This window comes from Dermacentor variabilis, chromosome 6, assembly GCF_050947875.1.
Source record: "Dermacentor variabilis isolate Ectoservices chromosome 6, ASM5094787v1, whole genome shotgun sequence".
NCBI lineage: Eukaryota > Metazoa > Arthropoda > Arachnida > Ixodida > Ixodidae > Dermacentor > Dermacentor variabilis.
The window spans coordinates 195,000,860-195,027,172 of NC_134573.1; the positions used below are offsets into that span (position 1 = coordinate 195,000,860).

The window sequence follows — 26,313 nt, forward strand, 5'->3', positions numbered from 1 at the left end:
TTTGGTGCTATATGACTCCTCCAAGTCAAAGATTGTAAAACGAGGAGTAGTGATGCTCTGCTTAGAATCGGCTCTACGCAAGTCGTGTGCGCACAGGATGCAGCTTGCCTTTGACAATCAGATTTCCCGTCTTAAGACCGCAGGGTTCCCTGACTCGATGGTGACGCCAGTGGTGGAAACCCTCCTGCAGAAGGTAAAATGATCTGGGAGCAAAGCAAGGGTGAGGACGACTAATATGGCCGTAAGAGCTGAAGTAGTACCGTATGTTCACAGGGTCACTCACAACCAATGGAAGGTGGCAGGTAGGTTTGGAGACCTCCTTGTCATTTCAGCCCCTTTCAAGCTGGAGCGCCTCCGCACCTCTGTCCTCGCGCCTCGGGTGATACTAAAGGAAAGCGAGGCTGTGGCAAGAACCATACCAAGCTGTATGAAAAATGCAATGTAGGAGTTGTGTACGAAATCTCCCTGACATGAGGAAAATCTTACATAGAGCCAGGGAACATGAACAAAAGTTAACGGAAGATGAATTGGCGCACTTGCATGGCGCACTGCAACGCCTGCCCCTGTGAACCACTCTTCAAGGAGATAAAGATTCTGGGGAGAACCAATGACCTTACTGCGCGGGAACTGATGGAGGCATATCACATAAAAAAAAGGAAAAGACTGTGTTAGTGATACTTCCATTAGGTTGTTTCAATCGGAGATAGATTTCTTGCTTTGATAATTGGTTGTCCCGCTAGGCTGATGTGCGTTCTTGTTGCTGCATTCTTCGCATGCTCTATTTGTCTATATATTGCCACGGGTTGCCGTGAATAAACCAGTTGTAAGTTACCGACCGTGTCGTTCTTGCGTTCTCTTCCACTGCCCCGTGTTCATTTGCTGTGAATATGATATGTAGTAAACACCAACTAGGCCAAACTGAAATTCTTCTGAAGCAGAGGTAATTGGAGACCGCAGGGAAAGGCCTTCGTCCTGCAGTGGACATAAAATAGGCTGATGATGATAATGATGATGATGCACCGTGAATTGCGTCATAAGTGTAGTTGTCCTTTAAACAAACTCCTGCAAGTGCGTTTGCAGAAGGGCGCAGCGTGCGAGGGAATGAGTGGGAGGGGAGGGGGTGAAGCCGTCTGGCCCACTCAGTGCACACCCTGCCATCCGGCAACAATGGTCCCCCGAGAAAAAAATTGGGGTTGCGCAGGGGATCACGGTTTTCGGGGCGGCGAGGGGAGTGACGCGCGATCCGACAGATTTCCAGGAACTCCCTAGGAACGTCCCATGTACCACGTTTTCGCGGCTATAGTGAGCACGCCGGTCAGAGAACGAGGGGACGGAGAACCACTCAGATAGCGAGGCGTGCTCATAAAGAGGCAGTACTGACCACGGGACAACGGATAACATGTGCGGAAGTCATTTCGATAAAATAATTCGCAAGATGTTATTATGCTTGCCAACAAACAGATTAATAATAATAATAATAAAATTTCGCGTTCGTGTCTCTGAGCGCTTCCATATAAGCCGTATTTGGGAGCGAGTTGTGCATGTGGACACTCATTGCATTCGCGATTCCCAAATGTGCGTGCCCCACGTAAAAGCAGTGCCAGAATTTTATCCGCAGCAGCGAGGCCAAGCACACGAGTGAAAAGCCAAACGTGCGGTACACACGAACGAAAAATTGCACCCGCGCGCGGTCGGGCGCCGGCCTATTACGCGATTTCACGTGTTCCGCGGTCGGCGAGCACCGGCCCTCCAGAGCGGTCGCATTCCTCGCTGCCGAGGGGCGCAGAGAAGAGAGACGGAGGCTCAGCATTTTGAAGAATGCCTCGGGAGGTGGGAGAAATTGGAAGCGTCTCGCGTCAGCACACGAGGGCTTGCTCTCGCACGAGGCGCGCTTGGCGTTTTTGCTTTCATGTGTGATTCTGCGTGAGATTTAATGTGGCCAAGGCGCAACACGGGAGGCGGAACGGTGCGATGTCATGGACGGGATTTTGCGATCGATTCGGCGATTGTGATTCGCCGCGATACAGTCATCATATTCTCTAGCCTAGCGCCAAGGACGAAAAGCGGAGACCTTTCGTGCAGTGGTGCTGCTGACGTGTTCTGATGTGAACCCAGACGTATAATACGCTCCTACATGGAGTGGGCTTCTGTATCTGGAGCCAGTGTCAGTAATGCAAAATAAACCCTTTCTCTTACTACCGGACGTACTCGTCGATGGGCTTGGTCGTTCCTGGCCCAAACACCACCTCGAGCTGCCATTCCGAGCGGCTGACCCGTCCGTTTTTACCCCTCTCGGGAAGTGAATGTTGCAGAATTTCTCTTAAATTTTGGCGGTCTTCTTGAATTTGTTTCTCGATATCAAGGCCTAGGCTTTGGTCACACACAGGCAGCTCGCGATGTCATTGCAGCGGAACGGTGGTGCCGTCTGTCACCGCAACGGCGAATCACTGTAACGCACGCCACGCGTTGGCGCAACCATTCCATTGCAAAGAAATCGGCATCTGTCGAGCACGCACCTGCCATGGCCTTGCATTGGCATTGCTTCTAGCAACATGCACCAGTGTACAGGGTGTCGCAACTACCATACACCATAATTTTAAGATATGCAAATGCCACGTAGCTGGACAGAACCAAGGTAATGATGTTTGCCGTCGCTTGGCGACACTCGGATTATATTTTTTCATTCCGCCTAATTACATTATTAGACTTAATTCATAAACCAACTTGTCAATTACTATAATTAGATGAAAAGTGCCAATGAGAAAATTGAAGAGCAACATGAAAAACTCCCGACAGAGCTTTCTCTTGCGCAATACGTGCCACATAAATGTGTTTTTCCGATCGTGAAAGAAGCCCGCGAATACAGGCAACGTGCCTCCAGCGGCCATTCGCGCGGCAATTTTCAATGCTCCCCTTTGAATTAAAGAAACGTCCTTCTGCAAAAGCATGTGCAAAAATCGGTAAGCGGGAGCCGCGGAGCCAGCGAAACGAAAGCGAAGCAGGTACGCCCGACGTAGCCTCTGCCGCCCACCGATTGGCGCACTAGTTTTTGCAGAAGGACGTTTATTTGACTGAAAGGGGGGCTGCTCCTCGTGACAGTCGAAAAGGCCCGGTCTCTACTAGAGGCCCTACTGCTTCCCCGGGAAAATTAGTGATGTTACTTGAAAGGTAGAGCGCCGTAACCCGGCGTGATTAAATCACCACGAGCGCAGGAGGCGCGAGAAAGTCCTTATTCTTGGCGTCCGACGTACATTTACACATCAGCGTTAAAGTTATCCGATTCATCGTCAATCTCCCAGGCTCAGTGATCATCTCGCAACTATCACACAACTTCTTGTGTTACCGTTGCGACACACGCACACCCACACACGCACACACGCCCGCGCACAAGACCCCACACCGCAATGCCGGCTACCTAGTGAGAAACGCATACAAAACGAGAAAAGAAGCTTCTCCGTCCGAGTACCTAGGCAAAGTCACACTTTCAAGGAGCAAAGGCCCCAAGATTTTCTCTCTCGCACCCGCGCCTGCGCAGAAACCGCTGCCGATTCCTGCAATGAGACACCCGTGTATATATGCTTTCCTCGCTCGTGTATAAACGCTAGAACGCACAAATAGATGTTATAAATATTTCACGACTCGTTAACACGTCTTACATGTATCTCAATGAATGATTCAGTGAAGTGAATGACAACCCTGGATTCCCCCGTCAGGAACAGTGGATGCATCGACGGCAAGGAATTCAACGGTGCACTCTAGGTTGCACCACCAGAGAAGGCGTACGTGGACGGGAATCTCGAAGCAACTTTCAAACCAGCAACGAACGCCGGCGCCGGGCTAGTTGCTTAAGCTATGCTAATCGGTGTCCACGTGGTGATTTCCATTTCAAGACCCTATACATGAAAATTTATTTGGGACTAGTTTCCCTAGCTGAGGGGGGGGGGGGGTGCGGTAACACAGAAATTTTAAACGAGGCGAAACAGCTGAAATATTTTGACCAAACTAGGTGACGTGCCAGCTTTTGTTACACCGCAGATATTTGCACAGTGACGGTTCACTGAGTGCTCTCAATACTTAACAATGACTCAATATCTTAATTAAGAGCGCATAAAACAACACTTCGTCTTGTGCAAATAAAGTAATTTTCTCTTTTCACGTCTGCAATGTTGTCTTAAGAGCTGATTCATTTGAGGTGTGTGTGTGTGTGTGTGTGTGTGTGTGTGTGTGTGTGTGTGTGTGTGTGTGTGTGTGTGTGTGTGTGTGTGTGTGTGTGTGTGTGTGTGTGTGTGTGTGTGTGTGTGTGTGTGTGTGTGTGTGTGTGTGTGTGTGTGTGTGTGTGTGTGTGTGTGTGTGTGTGTGTGTGTGTGTGTGTGTGTGTGCGCGCGCGCGCGCGCTTTCTTTTAATGCCGAAGCATAATGCGCCCCATTACGCGAAAGTTCGACAGCGTGACCGAAAGATGGCACCAAAAAGGGTCGACGCCGCAGAGAGTAAAACACGTCACAATGTACAAAGGCTTGACGTCACATTGCTCAGAGAGGTTCCTGTAAACAAAGTAAATGAATGCCTTTGAAAAGAAAATTACGCATATGTCGGTCTGGGCGCGCATGGAGCCTGGTCCTCCGAGTTGCGAGGCGAGCTCCCGACGCCAAGGCGGCGGCTCCGCGATTCTGGTCGACCAAAAGCGCCACCCACCGTGCGTGCATCGTTGGGCACGTGACGGCGCACCCAATGGGGAGGACGTGGCGCCACGTCATGAGTGTGTAAAATCAACGCATCAAATGAAAATCACTAATGTCCACGTGAAGGCCTCTGAGCGGTCCTTCGGGTTAAGAACACCTCGCGGGCAAGCAAGCGCGTCAAGACGCTTGGCGAGTTTTGACATGGCCTCGCCGAGGCGCACTTAGAACGCAGGCGAGAGCTTGCACTGGCAAGAGACATTTCACCAGAGGGGCTACAAAGCCTTCGTATTCCCACCATGCGTAAGCACGCTTCAGGGTGTCTGACAAAATCGTGTGTGTGCGTGTGCGTGTGTGTGTGTGTGTACACCAAGAATAGAAGATTTTGAGTTTTGTGAAATAGGTGTGTGAAGACGAACTTTTTCATGACAGATTGTCCCGGTGCCTTCGAGTTCATCTGAATGGGAGCTTCTCTATTTGTATGGTATGAATATCATCATCATCATCATCATCATCAGCAGCAGCAGCAGCAGCAGCAGCAGCAGCAGCAGCAGCAGCAGCAGCAGCAGCAGCAGCAGCAGCAGCAGCAGCAGCAGCAGCCTGGTTACGCCCAGTACAGGGCAAACGCCTCTCCCATACTTCTCGAACAACCCCGGTCATGTACTAATTGTGGCCATGCCGTGCCTGAAAACTTCTTAATCTCATCCGCCCACCTAACTTTCTGCCGCCCCCTGCTACGCTTCCCTTCCCTTGGGATCCAGTCCGTAACCCTTAATGAGCACCGGTTATCTTCCCTCCTCATTACATGTCCTGCCCATGCCCATTTCTTTTTCTTGATTTCAACTAAGGTGTCATTAACTCGCGTTTGTTCCCTCACCCAATTTGCTCTTATCCCTTAACGTTACACCTATCATTCTTCTTTCCATAGCTCGTTGCGTCGTCCTCAATTTGAGTAGAACCCTTTTCGTAAGCCTCCAGGTTTCTGCCCCGTAGGTGAGTACTGGTAAGACAGAGCTATTATATACTTTCCTCTTGAAGGATAATGGCAACCTGCTGTTCATGATCTGAGAATGCCTGCCAAATGCACCCCAGCCCATTCTTATTCTTCTGATTATTTCCGTCTCATGATCCGGATCCGCCGTCACTACCTGCCCTAAGTAGATGTATTCCCTTACGACTTCCAGTGCCTCGCTGCCTATTGTAAATTGCTGTTCTCTTCCGAGACTGTTAAGCATTACTTTAGTTTTCTGCAGATTAATTTTTAGACCCACTCTTCTGCTTTGCCTCTCCATGTCAGTGAGCATGCATTGCAATTGGTCCCCTGAGTTACTAAGCAAGGCAATATCATCAGCGAATCGCAAGTTACTAAGGTATTCTCCATTAACTTCTTTCCCCAATTCTTCCCAATCCAGGTCTCTGAATACCTCCTGTAAACACGCTGTGAATAGCATTGGAGATATCGTATCTCCCTGCCTGGCGCCTTTCTTTATTGGGATTTTGTCGCTTGCTTTATGGAGGACTACGGTGGCTGTGGAGCTGCTATAGATATCTTTCAGTATTTTTACATACGGCTCGTCTACACCCTGATTCCGTAATGCCTCCATGACTGCTGAGGTTTCGACAGAATCAAACGCTTTCTCGTAATCAATGAAAGCTATATATAAGGGTTGGTTACATTCCGCACATTCTCTATCACCTGATTGATAGTGTGAATATGATCTATTGTTGAGTAGCCTTTACGGAATGCTGCCTGGTCCTTTGCTTAACAGAAGTCTAAGGTGTTCCTGATTCTATTTGCGATTACCTTAGTAAATAGTTTGTAGGCAACGGACAGTAAGCTGATCGGTCTATAATTTGGCGTCCACTTTCTTATGGATTAGGATTATGTTAGCGTTCTTCCAAGATTTTGGTACGCTCGAGGTCATGAGGCATTGCGTATACAGGGTGGCCAGTTTCTCTAGAACAATCTGTCCACCATCCTTCAACAAATCTGTTGTTACCTGATCCTCCCCAGCTGCCTTCCCCCTTTGCATATCTCCCAAGGCTTTCTTTACTTCTTCCGGCGTTACCTTAGGGATTTCGAATTCCTCTAGACTGTTCTCTCTTCCATTATCGTCGTGGGTGCCACTGGTACTGCATAAATCTCTATAGAACTCCTCAGTCACTTGAACTTTCTCATCCATATTAGTAATGATATTGCCGGCTTTGTCTCTTAACACATACATCTGATTCTTGCCAATTCCTAGTTTCTTCTTCACTGTTTTTAGGCTTCCTCCGTTCCAGAGAGCATGTTCAATTCTATCCATATTATACTTCCTTATGTCAGCTGTGATACGCTTGTTGATTAACTTCGAAAGTTCTGCCAGTTCTATTCTAGCTGTAGGGTTAGATGCTTTCATACATTGGCGTTTCTTGATCAGATATTTCGTCTCCTGCGATAGTTTGCTGGTATCCTGCCTAACGGAGTTACCACCGACTTCCATTGCACACTCTTTAATGATGCCCACAAGATTGTCGTTCAGTGCTTCAACACTAAGGTCCTCTTCCTGAGTTAAAGCCGAATACCTGTTCTGTAGCTTGATCTGGAATTCCTCTATTTTCCCTCTTACACGGCAATCTTCTTATACCACTGTTGTTGTCGGAAATTTATACTTTTTATATCTTTACTGCTTAAAATGCCCCCCTTACTTTATGCCCTGCCATGGGGCCTGTAAGTTTCTATTGAATAAATAAATAAATAAATAAATAAATAAATAAATAAATAAATAAATAAATAAATAAATAAATAAATTCTCGGAGAGAGCTTCCAACTGATAGAGTAACAACGTCTACGGAGCGGATTAAATTAGAGAAGACAGTATTAGTGTGCCATTGAAGAAGCTCAAATTAATTTGCAGTTACGCTCGGAACACATGAACGCAATTATCGCGGCTTTATGTTCGATTCTGGTCAAATAAGGATTAGAGTAGTTAAGCTGTAACAAGAGTTTTATATCGCGCTGGGGCGTACAGTGCGTTGCAGCTATACTCTCAGGAATTCGTAAATTATTTCGGCATGACCTAGTAAGTTCGTTTCTCAGGAGTTAATTTCTGAAACAGCCTGAGAAACGGAGGAACGAGCACGTTCGCACGCGTTTCGAGAAACGAGCCTCATTCTTTGCTGCTCAGATATTAAGCAATTCTTCCTAAATACATTATTTCGTGATCGCTTCAAAAGACAATGAAGCTCGAGACAACACATGGTAAATTATTTGTTCCGCCTAATTGAAATGGACAAATTACTACAAAGACTTAAATGCAGGAAGACATCGCCCGGCAAGCCGTAATCCACGCACACGTTTGCATATGTACGGTGCTTTGCCAACTAAGCTGCCACAGCGGCCATCCACCCTCGTCGTTGCACAGGGTTACATTCATATCTGCAGGACCTGCGCCGGATCTGAAGGATTTTGCACGATGCAAAAAATCCCGGTAACGCGTGCCTGATGCCGCCTTCTTAAGAGCCCCCTGGCGAATACAAAACGCTCAGCTTACCCATAATTTCTTTATTGTCTTGTTCTAGCGAAAAGAATGATTGGTTTCGATCCAACACAGGGGGATTCCAACGCTTCTGAAAAAGCTTGCACAAAGCGACACCGGTGCATTGGCCGGGAAGCGGCGCCCTCTTCGCTGTAAAAAGGATCAGAAACGTGGCGTCCATCTGCAGGTCGCCTTTAGGACAACGCTCTAGCTTTCGTGCCCGTTTCTTTCTTGTCCGTGTATTGCCTGCTGTTTCGCTGCGGTCCATGTACCGGAGCATTTTCAAACCCGCACTTCTCCAGCCATGACATCAGCGATCCGTGGTCGTTACGCGTGCGCCGCTGTGTATGCCGAGGGAGCGCAGTGACGCGAGATGGCGGAAACCGCGACGGCCGGCCATCCCGACGTCGAGGGGAATCCCCGAATCGTAAATTTGAGGTTCGCCGCTGAGCGGCGACACGCGGGCAACGATTTCCGAGAAATACGTTTGGCTTTGGACACCGTTCGGACCGGGTGGGATATGGTACGGGGCGAAACATATCTGCCCACACACATTAAATAGTAAAAAAAAGAAGCCGTGCTCTTACTCTTGAGGCATTCGTAGCAACTAGGGATGCAACCATTTCGAAAATTTTCAGCGGGTAGAAAAAAAAGCTTTTTCTCTATTTTTTTTTCAGCACTTTCCAGGAATTTTGAAAAAAATTTAAATTCCGTTAAAGGTAGCGTACATTTATTATTGCAACAATAAAAAATACTTAAATACACGCGATAACTACACAGTAACGCGAAGTCGTTGGAATTAACACCTTGCTCTCATGTACGAAACATTGCTAACCTGATAACTAAGAAAAATGCCACTCAGTGCTCGAGTCACTCTCGCTAGACACACACGCATTCGAATCGATCGCAGCTGCTTCCGCATTCAAATTTGATTGTACGTAAACGAGCTTTCGAACATGTTTACTTGTGAGCCTGTTGCGAAGGTTATTATGAACATTTGCAAACAAAGACCAGTTTCGTTCACAAGTGGCTGCACAGGTATCTGCAGAAGCGACAGGCTGAGTAGTACACGCGCCACAGCCCTCCGCGTGCTTCGCGGAGTCCCAAACAACAGTCCTGGACCAGAGTGCGTCCCGAATTCTCCTACGTTTGAAAGGAACGCCCCCTGGGGGCCGTTCCAGACGAAGATGCAGCCTCGAACCGACCGCGCTGGAAGCTAGACTGCGTTGCTCACTACTGCCCTCAAAGACCAACCGAGGGCCGTCCAGCGGGCCATGGAAGCTGCCAGAGCTCCCATGGTCCTAGAATCACATGGCCAGAGAGATTAATCCAAATTGAAGCTCATTCCAGATACATGGCTCTCCACAGTGCCCTTGCGATTTGTACTTTGTTCGTGTTTGTTCAAGTTTAGCGCGTCGTTATCATTGCGACACAGCATTCTCGACAGGAAAGTAGCGAGCGTAGTATGTTCAGGAAAGCAAACACAAGCAACGCAGGTGAGGATTATCGCTGTGGGACAAAACGAAACTGAAAACATATAACCAGGGCACTTGAAAACTGTGCTGCCATTTTCTTCTCGTCGTCGTCCCTACTGGAAGCGTATGGTGCGCAGCAGACAATGGCAAGTCTAATTGCATGCAGAAAGTTTAACGGTTTGTTCCCCCCCTTTCTCCTTGCCGAAAAATAACGAAAACACTTTTTTTTAACTTTCATCATTTACACATCTAGTTGCGTCACGGAAGGTTTTAGACACAGTTATAGAGCTGCTGTTCCAAGAACTGAAGATATCGCGTGTCGACATGCAGCGGAAGTACGCGGCTATCGAGCAGCTGTGTAATTGCGCTGCTGGAACAGCGGGCGTGATTTATGTCCGCGTGGACTTGTTTCTGTTGAAACTAAAATCATCGTCTATTTAGTCGAGGCTCACACAAGAAAACCAAAATTATGCAGATCACAGGCACTGTGGGAATCGATGTAAGCGAAGCTTTCCATGCTGGATACTTTGACGATAATGAGTGGTGGTGGTGGCAGTTAACGCTTAATTTCTTCAACGTTTAGTCTAACACGAAAGTGCGGAGTTTATGTTAACCGTTAACTTGCCTGCACTTCTGTTTGTCTGCTTGGTACAAAGAGAACACAGGGAGAGGTGTTTGCTTGAGGCATTGTTGTGCGCCATATTTCATGACCTCTGAGAGGGCTACGCATAGTCATTGCCTCACATGGCACATCTCACCGTGGCAGAATTATTAAACTTGAATTAGATTATGGGACTGTACATGGCCAAAACCGCAATCGGATTTTCAGGCTCGCCGTAGCGACAGACTTCGGATTAATTGTGACACCGTCGTGTTCTTCAACGTGTCCCAAAATCTAAGTGCACGTGCGTTTTCTATTTCGCTAACGTCGAAATGCGACTGCCGCACTCGGGATCAAATCCGCCACGTTTAGCTATGCCAACTAACGTATATTTGAAACACGGATCAGCTTCGAGAATGAAACCACCAACTCATCCGCAATGCTCTTAGCAAGGTACAATATCATTAAATTGATGAGCACCACCATTTTATCATCATTATCGCTCAGAGAGATAGACGGTACCCTGACGCATTTTCCTTCCTCTTGTATACTGATATATAACGACTCAAGTATTTCTCTTTCACTTTCCCTCGTGCCCCTGCCAAGAATCACCACATATTCAAAAAGGCGGACACAATCATGTTGTCTACAGAGACGGCAATGAAAAGCCTGCTGACCAGCTTGAGAGCTGGTCAACGCACAATGCTAGCGCATCCGGTCATTGACGCATGGACCTGTTCAAACAACGTAGACCTTACCAAACTTTAACGGGATTTTGTATATAACATGTGTCGTGCACTCAACGTTCACATGCTTGGTTTTGCAGGCGTCTCTCTTCTTCCGGGTGTTTTCAATGCGCGTGCACAGCTTACATCCAGCCGAAAACACTCATTTCTCCTTCCCTATGTAACGCACGCCTTTAGGGTATCTGAATAAAATTGTACACCACGTCGCCCAGCAACTTTCTTGATTTTCTGAGACACATTAACTTTTCTTATTTCTTTGTTTCCGTCAGATTTTCGGCCACCTTTTGTTTTCTTTTAAGCTTTACACGTAAGCTCTCAGCTACCGCCTTAAGCACTAGTGCTGGAAAACCCGCTGCACTTAGCCTCTGAATCTGACGGTCAAGGCTTTCCTGTAATACGTAACAACAGCTTTTCTGTAGCGCACACCGGAAACATAAAGTGGTTATACTTCTTTTTACCAACTTATGATGACTCGATTCACACGGAAGCACAGCCTTCTCAGTCCTGGGTGAGTAAATCCAGCAAACGCGGCTGTCGTCTCGAGAAGATAGTGTTGTCTAAATACCTAATACTTTTTTCGTTGGGAAGTTCAAATGTTAAATTCACAGTCTCCGAACACTCTTTGAAGTACGCTAAAATGTTTTCCTTTTCCGCCACAGATTTCAAACAGTCCGAGGGTTCTAACTTTGAAAATGTCAAAAAATCATCTACGTATCGGAACGCGCGAAGAATTTTATCGTCATTAGCTGTGACCTCCATTAGCCTTGTGTCAAACCTAGACAGAAAAATCTTGAACACAGGCACCACATTGGAACTTGTACAGATGCCTAGTTTCTGGATAAAGTGGCGATCTCTAAATCGAACTATAGCCAACAATAAATACATAGTTAGCAACTCAAGCAGCGCTTCGGCGTTGACATCAGACTCAACCTTAAATTTGACTACACATATTTCGTCAATAAATTCTCGAATGGCAATGAACAGTTAGTCGTGGAGCACCGAATAGCATAAGTGGGCGATGGCAATTGGGTTTCGTTAAAAACATGATGCAACAAAACAAAACATAACAGTGACACTACAGCTTCAAGAGAGCCCATGAGTAGAAGGGCTCTTAGTCGTGTGCTAAAAATTACCTGTCCAAATGATTTTCGGAGTATCTGTTTGCGTTAACATCTCTAATGCTAATTTCCGGTTAAAACGCGGTTCATCGCTAAGAAAAAGATGCAGGGTGAAGAGGTATATTTTCACGACATACAGAAGAGAAATACTTCTTTGTGTTTCTATTGCAGGACACTGAATAAGAACACGGAGTACTGTTCGGCTATTGCCACACTTACTACAAGCCGGAGGATCGCCCCCAGTCAAGATATAAGGAAGTACCGTAAGTATGTCCTATTCTTAATCATCAAGGAAGTGTTTCCTTGTACCGTGCTGTTTTCTCACTTATCCAATTCCCTAGTTTTGGTTTTATAAAGTGTAGCTTATTCAATGTTTGTGTATCCAACTCTCTTTGCAAATGATTCCTCAGTTTACTACGTAGGAAAGACTTTAGGTCTGTGGCAGGTATGGATACATTACCATCTGTGTCGGTAAAACTCACTGACGTAGCGCTTTCGTCAGCAGCTACGTGGCCTTTTATATCTTTATGACCTGGTACCCAGCATAAGACAATCGCTTGGTTGCACATATATGCGGAGCACAAGAAGCTCTACAGCTCATTCAAAATGGAATTCTTATGTTTTTGTAAACTAATTAGTGCTCTCACGACACTTAATGAGTCTGTGAAGAGAACAGCCTCAGCAACATTTGTGAGCCTTATGTGTTTAATAGGCGAGAGTATAGCGCATGCTTCCGCTGTAAAGATGCTTGTGTGTGGGTTTAGTGCCCCAGATGTTGAAAATAGAGGTCCGAGAGCTGCGTAAGCAACACCACCAGGAGGCTTCGAAGCATCTGTATAAAGTTCAGCACAAAAATAGTTGTATTTAAGTTCAAAAAAATGTAATTGTATGCGAGCCTCAGGCGCTCGTTTCGATATTTCAAAGAAAGAGATGAAACATTGGATAGCTTGCCACTCCCAAGGCAGCGGAAGCCGAGCAGGAGCCATTCGGAAGAAAAAGGGAGGCCTGGTGGTTGGGCGGTTACGGAATAGCCTGGAAGTGGGCAAGTCGCGAATTGTAAAATGACATGGATGATGAATATCTGATTTAACTTTCAGGGCGTAAGAGAAAGTTAAATATGTCCTTTGTAGATGTAGAGACCGTTCGTTAGAACCAACGTACAGGCTCTCTACAGGACTAGTCCTCAAAGCACCAGTAGCAAGACAGATACCCAAGTGGTGAATCGAATCTAGCATCTTCAAGGCACTAGGCGTAGCAGAGCTATACACTATAGCACCGTAGTCAAGGCGTGACCTTATCAGACTTTTATACAAGCTCAAAAGGCACCTACTGTTTATTCCCCAGAATGTACAGGACAAGAGCTTCAGAAGATTTATTGTCTTCATGCACTTCGCCTTCAGATATTTCAAGTGGGTGATAAATGGTAATTTAGAGTCTAAAATGAGGCCCAAAAATTTATGTTCATGGCTCACAGGGAGCTGTTGTCGATTAAGCTAAATAGGGGGATCAGGAAATATACCTGTCTTGTTCGAGAAGAGAACACACGTGGTTTTTTGCGGGTTTAACTTAAACCCATTCTCATCAGCCCACTTTGACAATTTGTTTAGCCCCAGTTGCACATGTCACTCACAGATGGTAATACTACATGATTTAAAACCTATTTGTACGTCATCCACATAGACAGAATAAAAGATTGCACGTGGTATGATAATATAAAGCGAGTTCATTTTTACAACGAATAGAGAGCAGCTAAGCCCACCACCTTGTGGTACACCCGTTTCCTGTGTAAATAGACGAGATAGCACATTACTAACTCTGACACGGAACGTGCGGTTAGATCACTTTGGATGAAATTGCCTCGGGCACCCATTTCAGCCAGGTCACGGAGAATTCCGAAACACCACATGGTGTCATAGGCCTTCTCCATGTCAATCAAATACTGACAAAAAGAACTGCTTATACACAAAGCATCGCGATTATTCGTCTCGATGCGGACAAGGTGATCAGTTGTGGATCTACCTTCCCTGAAACCACACTGTAGCAGATCTAATAGTTAGTTCCTTTCAAGAAAATGAAGGAAAGGCCGGTTAACCATTTTCTCAAACATTTTACATAGGCAACTTGTCAAAGCAATAGGCCTATAGCTGTTGACCAAAGTTGTGTCCTTGCTGCCTTTCAGTATTGGAATGATTATTGCTTCCTTCCAGGCAGATGGAATGCAGCCAGCAGAGAACACAGAGTTGAAAAGTGTCAGTAGTGTTTTGTGGCTTTCAGGGTGTAGGTGTTTGATCATTTCATACAATATTCTGTCACTTCCTGGAACGGACTTGTTACAGCCATTTAGTGCAGCCTCAAATTCCACCATGTTAAATGGACGGTCGTAAGCTTGTTTACTATTTCCTTTCCGACCCAGAAGCAGTCGTTCCGCTTGCTGTCGGTACCTCAGAAATGTATCTGAGTGGTGGGATGAACTAGAAATCTTTTCAAGATGTGCCCCTAGCGAATCAGCTTGGTCAATAAGTGTGTCTCCTATAGTATTTACTAATGGTAGAGGATGAGTTTCGCGGCCTTTTATTTTGTTTACCCTGTTCCAGGCTTTTCTTCCATCTGTATATGAATTAATAATAGAGATGTATTTACGCCAGCTTTCCCTATCGGCATGGCGGCGCGTTCTTCTACCGTCCGACTTTATTTTCTTGAAGCTGTTCAAGTTCTAGGTAGTTGGAGAGTCGCGAAGGCGACTCCAAGCCTTATTTTGCTTTTTGTGGGCTTCCTTACACTGCTCATTCCACCAAGGAAGACGTCGTTTAGAGGGTGATCCATTCGTTTCAGGGATACATATTGATGCAGCATCAGTTATAAATGCGTCAAATATGACACTGTATTACTGATTGAGAGAGTACAGATGTTATCACAGGTCAAATGCGTCCGCTCTCTGTATCGTTTCCAGTCAGCAGTCGACCTTCCGACGTGGCAGATGTGGAGAACGCTTATCAGCTTTTGTTAATTTTAAGACAATTTAGAAATGGTCACTCCCATAAGGATTTTTGATCTCGTTCCACTTCAAGTATGGCACCAGCGTACTTGACGTTATACTTAAGTCCATAGATGAGAACGTTTTGTTTGCCACACTGTAGAATGTCGATTTTCCTTGTTTAGTAAGCATGCAGTTGTGGATAAAAGCAAGTTTTCTAATAAGCGCCCTCTCGTATCACAATGAGAATCTCCCCAGAGGGTATTATGTGCATTTAAATCGCCTACTACAATGTAAGGTTTGGGTGTTCTGCGATAAAGCTCTGGAATTCTGTTCTGGAAAGTTGATGGCTGGGAGGGATATACAAAGAGCTAACTGTGACTAGCTTATTAAACAGCACGGCTCTGATTGGCACTGCCTCAAGGGGCGTTTGCAGATGTAAATGCTGGCAGGCGATGCCCTTATCAACTATTATAGCAACACCGCCTGACAAGGCAAAAGCGCCACTGCAATCTTTTCGGTAAATGGCACATTGTCTGAGAAAGTTAGCGTGTGAAGGATTCAGGTGTGTCTCTTGCACACGCAGCACCCTTGGATTAAACTTGAAAAGGAGTTCCTTAATGTCATCGAGACTGTGTATTAGACCTATCACATTCCAATGCAGTATGTGTGTGGTCATATTGGAAGTGTTTTGTGGTATGTGTTAAGAGAAATCACTTAGGTTAGCCCACGAGACCTTTCTAGGCCCCGTGATACGGGATTTTTCTTTTTGGTGGCGTGCTCCACGGAGCTACGCCGTTTTCCTTCGGCGTCTGAAACGCCGGAGTAGTGTTTGTTACATCCATCGCCTCTTCAGAGGCGCTGAATGACGCCCGCTCAGCGGTCACGCTCGGGGGTTTTTCGGGCACTGACTGCACGAACAGTGGCCCTGGGACGGCAAGCCCGGAGGTCTGCTGGCCTTCGTGGTAGGGGGCGGAACAGCAGTGGCTGTTACTGCCAGCGGGGTTGATGGCGTAACCGCCGTCACACTCCGCATGACTCGCGTGGCCGCCGGATGATGTGGCACTGCCCCCGGGCGCGTCACATTACTGTAGGACAGATTCGATTGATTGTGAAGAGAAAAACACTTGTGTGCTTCTGCGAAAGAAATGTGTAGTTTGACCTTCAGCTCGATTATTTATTTTTCTTTCTTCCATGACGTGCACGATCGCGAATAGGCGGGGCGGTCTCCGTCACAATTAGCGCAGTGGGTTGTGGAAGAACAGTTGTCTAGGTGTGGTCTTTAGATGCACATTTTGCATAAGTAGCACGCCCTCGGCAACTCTGAGACCCATGCCCAAAATGCTGATACTTCAAGCATCGGCGCGGATTGGAAATGTGCAATCTTACGTGAAACTTACAATATCCTGTCTCTATTTAATCAGACAGTTCACTTGTTCCAAACGTTATTATTGCATGCTTTGTTGGAATTTTCTTGTCATCGCGCCTTGACTTAATTCGTTGCACCATTACCACGTTTTGGTCTTGCCATCCATCCAACAGCTCGCTTTCACTGAGTTCAAGGAGGTCGTCAGCAGAAATGACACCACACACAGTGTTCACTGATCAGAGGGGGCGTACAGTGACAGGAATGTCATCAAACGCAACAAGTTTTGTCAGTTTGCTGTATTGATGCTTGTCACGCACTTCCAGAAGAAGGACACCGCTTCACATCTTAGTTACTTTGTAAGCAGAGCCGACTGCTCCTGTCAGACATTATGCAACAACAAATGGGGATATTGTACGGAATGTCTTGGTTTCATGTTGACTATGTATTGCATTGTACTTGGGAAATATTTATTTTGGTTTCATCAGAAAGTTGCACGTTTCATCGGTGCGCCCCCTCTTTAGGGAGCGATCAGGGAGTGGCGGGAAACTAGAAGCCATATGTAGCATTACTGTATTCGGCAGGAATGCCCGCCGGCCACCTCGGAGCCCAACCTGGGGACGTCCCAGGATTAGAAAAATTAAATTCTGCGTACGCCTGCGGTACATTCCCACTATAACCTAGTATACATATACCCAAGACTGGATATATTACGCAAGGTTTACCCTTGCCGCCCAGGAAATATGAAGTTAAAAGGAATGAATAGAAGGCAGGAAAGATGGAAAAGTGGTAGAGAAAGACGAAGATTGGAGAGGAGGACAGTAAAAGGCGACTGCCGATTTCCTCCAGGTGGGTTAGTCTGGAGGTGCCGTCTATGTGAAGCAAAGGCCTAAGAGGTGTGTTGCTTCCGCCGGGGGGGGGGGGCTTAATGTCTAATACACCCAGCATCGGCTCAACCCTCAGAATCACTCTTTCCCAAGACACGGCTAAGCCGCGCACGGCTCCACGCGGGAGGGTCTAACATTCGTGTGCTCGGGTACGTGGCGTCGCAACACGCCAAACGCCTGCTTACGCAGATACCCTGCGGGGATTGTGCACATTTGACGCGGTGGGGTGAAAACGAGTTTCTCGCGTCACCTTTCATGTCTGACTCACCCCAGTCATGTATACACATGCTCTGAACCACCCCCCGACGCAGTGTGCCGTACAGCAGAAGCCGCAGCAGCAGTAGCAGCAGTGGGAAAGTCGAAGGAAGAGGCAAAGGATGCTTCGCTTTAAAACCGGTGGTCGAAACTAAAGCAGCAGACACACGGTATGCGATTCGGCGTCCGATATCCGACTTGCGGCGCTGCATGCTCCGGCATAAGACGATTCAGGGCACGTGCATCCAAACGAGTGAGCGGCGCGTAAGCTCTGCCCAGATCCTGCGCCCCAGCTTGCACGTTCGAGCAAGACTACACATCCACGTCCAGAAACGCAATATAAACAGCTCTGCACAACACTGCTTCCCGTTACGCGAACACTGTAAATAAAATTACGCCTCTACGAGTGACAAAACACTTTACAATGGTGCGTTGTCCACTGACGGCAGCTGGCAGCCAGCGATAGGGCCGTAAGGCCTAGCTCGGCGGACGCCACGCCCGATGGCGCTTGCGATCCAGGTCGAGTTCGTGGATGAACGCTTATTTTTGCCAGCACTATTCAAACTCTGCACATAGGTCGCCTGTAATTAAATACAATTAGTTTACTCGACGCAGTCGTTGCGAAGGCCAAACGTGCAAGCCATGCGAGCAGCCTCGCTCAGCCTGTCAGTGTGTGCGAAATGCCCCCGCATCGCGGCTCCCGATCTCGCCAGTGGCTTAGCGGTAGCGCACTAGGCGCTGCTTTGCACAACAGGCACGCGTTCGAGATTAGCCGACTGAACGGCAACTGGTAGCGAACTGTAGCCGGCAAGAAAAAAAGAAATGGACGCCTGAAAACCAGCGCTGTCAGAGAACGCCACATGACGGCCGCGCTGTCACTGACTGCGGCCAAACGACGGTGCGGTTGACGGACGCGTCGGAGGATGAAAGCCTACCCTGTTGCGGCACGCCGGGCGTCAGAGCCGGCGCTTCGGCACGGCACAGCACTCGATGCCGGGTGCCGTTCCGGCGCGTCGGACAACGAATCGGACCGCGTGTCTCCCGCTTAATTTGGATCGAGCCCTGCACTTTGGCGTCCCTGTCCATTGTGGAGGCACCTTTAAGCACATATCCTTGCATAAACTTGCACGAGTCGTCTACGAAAGCACACAACCTGCCATATAAAATAAGCGTGCTTTAAGGATAGAGAGAGAGAAAGTTTGCATAAGGAATATTTAGCATACTAACTTTAATCAGCATCGCATTTCATAAAGCCAGATGGTGATAGTGATCTCTCGCCGACCCACTCGTCATTCGCCATTAACAGAAAAGGGTCCACGGTGTAGCGTCGATCGCTCGTTCGGTCGAGAGAACTCATCAAACAATATTGCACAGGGAAGAAGGGCATCTGTGCAAAGGTTACCTAATGTAGCAGCATCCGTAGTAAAAAAAAAATGCTGCAATAATGCCTGAGTACATGGCACAAGAAATTCAGCTTGTACCGGACTAAGCCTTACACGACTTGCCCCGTGAACGATGATGAGTGACAGCTCTGGCGCATGACACTGTTAGTCGCCTGAGCAAGCTGTTGTTGCATTATGAAAACAATTTGAGTGCACAAACACACGAGAAAGAAGAACATGCACACTAATGAGCAAACGCTCGTATAGAGCGACTTAACTATTGTTCCTGGCATTTATAGTGTCACTATGAACGGGACAAATGGTCGAGCTTCTGCGTGCACAGCACAGCATTAACCGCTCCTGGAATATGAGTCACCTATGTGGCACCTTTCTCTATCATACTTCCCCTGTGCCATAGAAGCAATACAAAATCACGCTGCTTGCTTTGTAACTTCCCAATACTGTCGCAGAATCAACATAAACGCATTGAAACGCACACTTCAAGTACCATCGCTTGCCACTTGCCGGATCATCTCTCGTCTCTGCTTGCTTCGCTCCTTTTATCAACATCCCCGCTCCAGACATTTCCCGTTAAATCCAGCTTTCCATGCACTTTTTCGCTTAAATCACAGTCGTCCCGTAATACGCATTATCACTCGGACATCTGCCATGGACACTTCCTTCTTCGCAGGCGCAGTAAGCCGTTGGAAGAGCCTCCGCGAAAACAGTCTTATGCACTAATTGCAAATAATTCCGAGAAATGTTCACTAGTCATGTTGCGTAATCTTTCGATCATACTCATCCCCTACTCCAACCTTACCCTACCGCCACATTGTAGCCCTTCTTGAGGTAGATATTTTACTTTGATTTTGTCTCTTTCAACTTTTCTTGTTCGGTTCGTTTGATATAAAATTGTCACACGGAATGAGGCCCAGCCTTACGTTATGCCTTTGGGCCGTTAAGGCGAAAATAACTGAAAATGAACAAGTGCTAGAAAGTGACAAGCCGCAGGCACGATAAACTTATGTTGCCACGGGCACTTGCACGAACTTTCTGGCGGCTTCATTCAAAGACTCATGGAAAGAAAAGAAATAAATATCGTTCAATAGAGCGAAATAAATAAAACCGACGATGGAACGACCCCGACGGCATCACGAGCACACACCGACACACTAAAGAGAAATAATCCCAGATGAGAGTAAATGCCGCGTCAGCGGCGCATTTACGAATGAGAGCTTAATATACTCCATTTATATGGACTTCAATCTTAACTCCATCTCTCACAATAGTTACTATCATGCTCAAATAGGAGTAAATATTACTTCATTTCTTGCAGGAGTTCTTTAGGTGTTCCAATTGCAGTGAATATTACCTCATTTTTTGAAGGTATCTTTAAACGTTCTAATTGTAGCGAATATTGCCTCCAATATATATATATATATATATATATATATATATATATATTATTCATATCATAAGAAGCCAACAAAGACCAAGAAATCGACAGGGGAAATTGCTTGTACTTATTAATTAGAATAAATGAATTATAAATTAATGGAATTGACGATTCCGCGAAAGGTCAGGGGGCATATTTATGCCCCGCCTCTATCCCGCAAGATGGACCCCTAGTTCCATCAGGGCAGTCAGAAGGCCCGTAGTGAAGCCATCAGGCGACGCTACGGCTCGCCAGATGGAGTGGTTTACGCAGACGCAGTGAGACACCCTCACGGTGACCTCATGACCGCGGTGTTAGCGGATCACAACGCAGGATTGATAGAACACACAACAATCACGGCTGGCCGAGTGGTGGAAGCAGACGAAACCGTGATTGTCATGGCTATGCATGCGGAAGCGAATACCGTCATCAGCGATAGCAAGCAGGCCATCGGCAATTTCGTCCGCGGTAGAATTCCCAAACAGGCGTACCATGTCCTCTCGCGACGCCCGCTAGGCGGCTGGAAAACCCTCCTGTGGACTCACGCTCACGCGCCTGTGCCCGACAACGCGTCGGCTCACAGTGTGGCTCGAGGTCTCACGCCCCGACCCTCGTCCGCGGATGGCGTGAATGAGGAGGAGAGACACGAGAAACTCTGCGAGACCTATCACGAGATATCCCATAGGCGTCGCGCGCTCCCACCACCGGCCAAGCAACTCGATAAAACGCAAGCGGTCCTGTTTAGGCGGCTCCAGAGAAACACGTACCCCCACCCAAAGTACATCAACAAAATCACAGGGGGCCAGGAGAGCGACATATGTAGGCTCTGTTCACAAATACGGACACTCACACACATAATGTGAGAATGCACCTCGCTCCCGCTTTCTCATCCCCCCGTCAGCAGCGAGACTGACTGGACAGCCTGGCTCAGTCCCGGGGACGTCGACCGACTGCTTGAACTGGTGGACTGGGCGGAGAAGTCCAAGCAGGCCCAGGGTCTTACTTGAGCCTGATCCCTCAGCCACCTCCCCCTTTCCCCTTCCCCCTTTCAATAAAGTTTAGCACCACCACCAGTGGAATTGAAAGTGGATGAAAAAACAATTTGTCGCAGGTGGGGAACGAGGCCACCTCTTCGCATTGCGCGTGCGATGCTCTACCGATTAAGCTACCCCGGCGCTGTCTTCCCGTCCACTTTCTGGGGTGTTTATGTGTTACTACTTGAACTAACCATGGCAGTATGAGCCGTCGCCACCATTCCCAAACTTTGGCGGCGGATGTGAAACATCTTTGCTGTCACAGGCGACATGAATACGTAATTTTTTGAGTGAAGGCAACTGGTCAATAAACCCACACGTGCTACCTGAAAGCATCAGTGTTGACGGATTCGAGATCCTCGTTATGTAATGAACGACAAGAGACAGGGTTAAGCGAGGGGCCCGATTTTTATTCATCATATCATAGGAAGCCCTTTTTCACCCGCTTCCCATTCCATTATTTATAATTTCTTTATTTCAATTAGTAAGCACAAGTAATTACCCCTGTGTTAATTTTGGTGTCTTTGTTGGCTTCTTATGATATGGTCGCGCTCCTGTTGTCCCTCCTGTAGCGATCCAACGAAACCAATCGATATGTATGCGGTAGATATGACCCGTCTATTTCGCCGAGCTGACCCCGATATCACTGAGCCAAAGAAAGCTCGTCATCTGATGCGGGGAGTTAAGGAACCCCTCTTTGCCGGTCTTGTCCGAAACCCACCAACAACGGTCGACGAATTCATCATGGAAGCGACTGTCATCGAGCGGGCGCTTCAGCAAGGTTGCCGCTACTGCGACCGTCAGCCCGACAACACGCCAATCAGCCCCGCAGTTGCAGCAAGCCTCCCCGGCCCCGTGTCCAGAAACACGTCCGCCGACCTACGCCGACACGGTCCGACGTCCTCCCCCTTCGCCGCCGGTAACGCCATTTCAGCCACGGCCCGTTCCCGTGCCGTGCTGGCAATGGCAGTCTGTGAGACTACCCACAGTTCGCCGTACCCACTTGTGGCGCGCGGCCGACCGTCAGCCAGTCTGCTTCCATTGCAGCGAACCAGGTCACATTGGCCGTTACTGTCCCCATCCAGATGCTGGAGCCGTCTCCTTTTCGCCTACCGCTTCTCTGCACTTCGACGACCGTCGCGCCCGGAACGGTGATCAGCTGTCACCCGCCAAGCAGCTTCACCACTTCGTCGCTGGCAGTCCCCATCACCTGTGCGATAGACTTCCCCAAACCGCCAGGCTTTCACCGCTGACGTCGGAAGCGGTATTCGCTCCGCTAGTCCGCACCGGGGAAGCTAACGGCGGCAACCTTCGGGAGAAGGCTGCCTAGTATAGAGACGCAAGAAATACACCCCACGCTCCCTACGAAGACGATATGACGACGACGAATACTCACGCTGACGACGTTGCCCGTGCCGGTCTCAGCATTATGGTGGATGGACATCACGCCACCGCACTTGTTGACTCTGGCGCAGACTTCTCGGTTATGCGCCAGGAGCTGGCCGACCGCATTAGGAAAGTGAAGAGGCTGTGGACAGGGCCCCACATAAGAAGTGCCGGCGGTCAAACAGACACCACTGACCAAGCACGGTATCATCACAGATGATACTAAGCGGCCGATTCGACAAGATCCCTACCGTGTAGCTCCAAAGGAACGGGAAGAGATTCAAAAACAAGTGAAGAAGATGCTCGAGGATGCTGTGATACGGCCTTCGAAAAGTCCCTGGGCGCCACCTGTGGTACCCAGGTAGCACACAAAGTCTTGAAAACGTCGTATTAAGGGATTCAACGTCTGAAACGGATTTTTGACCAAAATCGACGCATCAAAGACGTTCCAAACAAGATAGCTTAAAAACGAGGGGTGAATACGTTTTGATAATGTTGGAAGCCAGACAGCTTAAAAACGAGGGGTGAATACGTTTTGCAAACGACTCAAAACGCCACCGCCACGCCACGGCGCGTCAGCCTCTTTAGCGGCTTCTACAATATTCAACAACCCAACAACGCGTTCCAACCTTGCGCAAGGTGGCGATACCGTCGTCAAATCATGTGACCAAGGTGGCCACGTGATTCGTCATGCCGGGCAGCCGGGCGAGCCGGGGCATAGTCGCGTCGTCATGGCGTCGTCACGTCACCGCACCCGCATTGCGCTGTGGTGTGTTTGCGGCTGTTCTGAACGTGCTGCCGCTGCCCTTTGCTATGTATGTGTTGCAGTGTTTTGCTGTCAAGAAAACGATATTCTGTGATCAGTTTGGGTTGTGCGATATGTTTGTGTGGTTTTAATTTGGAAATCAGTAGTGTTTTCAATTGTTATGTGATCAAGGCGGCCACGTTATTCGTGAAGCCGGGCATAGTTACGTTATCGCACTCGCATGGCACTATGGTCTGTTTGCGACTGTTCTGAATGTGCTGCCGCTGCCCTTTGTCATGTAAGTGTTGCAGTGCTTTGCTGTCAAGAAAACGACGTTGTGTGATTAGTTTGGGTTGTGCGATCTGTTTGTGTAGTTTAATTTGGAAATCAGTAGTGTTTTCAATTGGAGGGCGCGGAGTGGAGGGCACTAATCACCTCTTCAAGTTCATTGTCATGTTATGTGAGGCGCCTTTTCACTGACGCTGTAATTAAGGCGTTAAGGGCAGTATAAGGACGAAAGTTAGAGGGACGAAATCGTGCCTGTGTGTCCCTAGCGTCGGGGTCGGCCGCTATGCGTGATCCTAACAAGAAAGCATTTTGCAGAATGCGAAGAAAGGCGGCAAAATTTCTGTCTGTGCGCACCTTGCCGATCTCCGCAATAGAGCCATCATCGTGGTATTTTAGTCTCCCGTTTAGCAAGAGTGTTGCAGACAAGGGAACTGGTTCAAACAGGCTTTTTTTTAATGATTCACTACTAGTGCGGTATCCCAAAAGGTGAGGTCAAGTGCTCACCCTATTTTCTTCCCTCGCGCTACAGCGCACTGACAGAATTTTGCGTGCACCATACCGTGCTTTTATCGTTTGCGCTTCAGGTTCTCGATTGTGTTTTCGCCCCCTTTAGCCACGTGATGGGTATTTCATGGTATTACCATGTACCACATGTGTCCATATATTGTGTCCAATATATGAAACGGCCAAATTCGATTTTATTTGACGCCTCAAATGGTAGTAATGTATTGAGTCCCTTGTAGCTTTGTGCTTGTTATCAATTTTACTATTTGGCGAATGGATATAGCATGTACGCTGCATAACTCGCTTGTGCATACTGCATACGTGAGTCGAGTATGCCCTTGGTATAAAATAACTTGTATGCTTTAGGTAGTACGATTGTTTGCAGTTTGGGACATGTGTCGGAATGTACGCTGTGCGCCCTTCGCGCTTTACGGCGGCCTGCCGAGTTCGTGCGGGTGCCATGTGTGCGCATGGAGTTCGCGAAGCGCTCTCGCAGTTTTTTTTAATATATATATACATGTGTTCTGTTGGCGCGCTTCGCACAACAGGGCATGTCGCAGTTCTTTGTCCTTGTGCAACACATTTTCCTAGCGTACGTCTGTGCATTATTTGGTACCGGTTTCACACGGGGCTCTTTTAGCCGCTATCCAGTCCGTTACAAATCGAATTTCTCGGTCGTGATGGCTCCTCTGCGCAAGCTACGAGAGTGAGCCAGTCGCATCGATAATTTCGATCCGGATCGGGCTTGATCGCGATCGAGAGTGGTCGTGTGACACCGGTTTTACACATGGCTCCCACATAGGGAACACTTTAAGTTCAATGCTACTGAGTGAAGAGCAAGTGCATATATATGCCAGTGGTGGTATGTGGGCAAGTCTTTCTGGTGAAGCCAATACTTGTGCATTCAAAACATTTCAATTACCAGCGTAGTGCATCAATGTGTCTACTTCGACAAAATAGAGCACCAGTGCAGATATCTGAACATACCTGTCCAGGGCAGCAAGTGTGTCTAGATTGAAACCACTACCAGCATGTGCGGCAGTTCTATTTCCAGCAGCGGGACTGCACAATAATCAGTAGGGTGCTCTCAAGCTGTTTATCTATGAAGCTCTGCCTGGACTGTGTGCCAAATATTTTTGGACGTGAAAGTGGGGGTGAATTGGTAAACATCAGTGGAACTGTGCCTGGACTTTGTGGCAAATGTTTTTGGATGTGAAAGTGTGAGTGAACTGGCAAAGAATTTGCTCTGGGCTACATGTGTTAAACGTTTTTCTCATTCTGAGTGCTTTTTTTTTACTTTAGGAGACTGGAGATGTGCGCAAAGTGTGACATGTCAGTGTGCTAATTAATGTATTTGCTGGTTTGCAAATTATTCGTTGCAACTTTATTTTTGCCAGAGAGGTACAACTTTGCCTCTTGTAAAGGGCTTTTTAGATAAAACACTTACTATTTATTATGACCATTGCTTCCTTTGTTACACAAACGCAGCTTCCAGTGCATTCCAGTTTATTTCCATGTTTATGTAAGTTTCTAATATGAGGCTTGCATATTCATTTCTACGTTCTGGAGTGGCAAGATGCAGCATTACTGTCTCATCGTTCGCTGTACTACAGTAGTGTTCACTTGTTACACTGAATCCCCCGTTTAAGTATTCTGTACTAATTTCACTTTATTGCTTTTTTGTTGTATGGTTATTTTTTCTCGCCATTACCTTCTTTGATATATCCTAAAGGCAATATTTCCAATTTTGCATTGTTCCCATTTTTTTTTATTTCTGTCACAGGACTGCTTTATGATGGTATGCGGTGGTATTTCTTTTTGTGATCTTTTCAAGCTTCTAGATGATTGGTAACATTGCTTGGAGGCAGTTACCATTCAATTCATGCTCTTGCATTTTTCAGTCTACTTCTTCCATTCGCTCC

General features: G+C 47.4%; 1 long non-coding RNA gene across 7 annotated transcripts in view; it reads left to right on the forward strand.

The window, feature by feature from the left end:
* LOC142586037 (uncharacterized) overlaps positions 1-26,313 on the forward strand; it is a 415,255-nt gene that overhangs the window by 294,020 nt on the left and 94,922 nt on the right. For all 7 annotated transcript variants that reach the window (XR_012829185.1, XR_012829184.1, XR_012829187.1 and 4 more), the window contains one exon: positions 12,307-12,398. This is a non-coding gene — a long non-coding RNA (uncharacterized LOC142586037). The remainder of the gene's footprint in view (positions 1-12,306; positions 12,399-26,313) is intronic.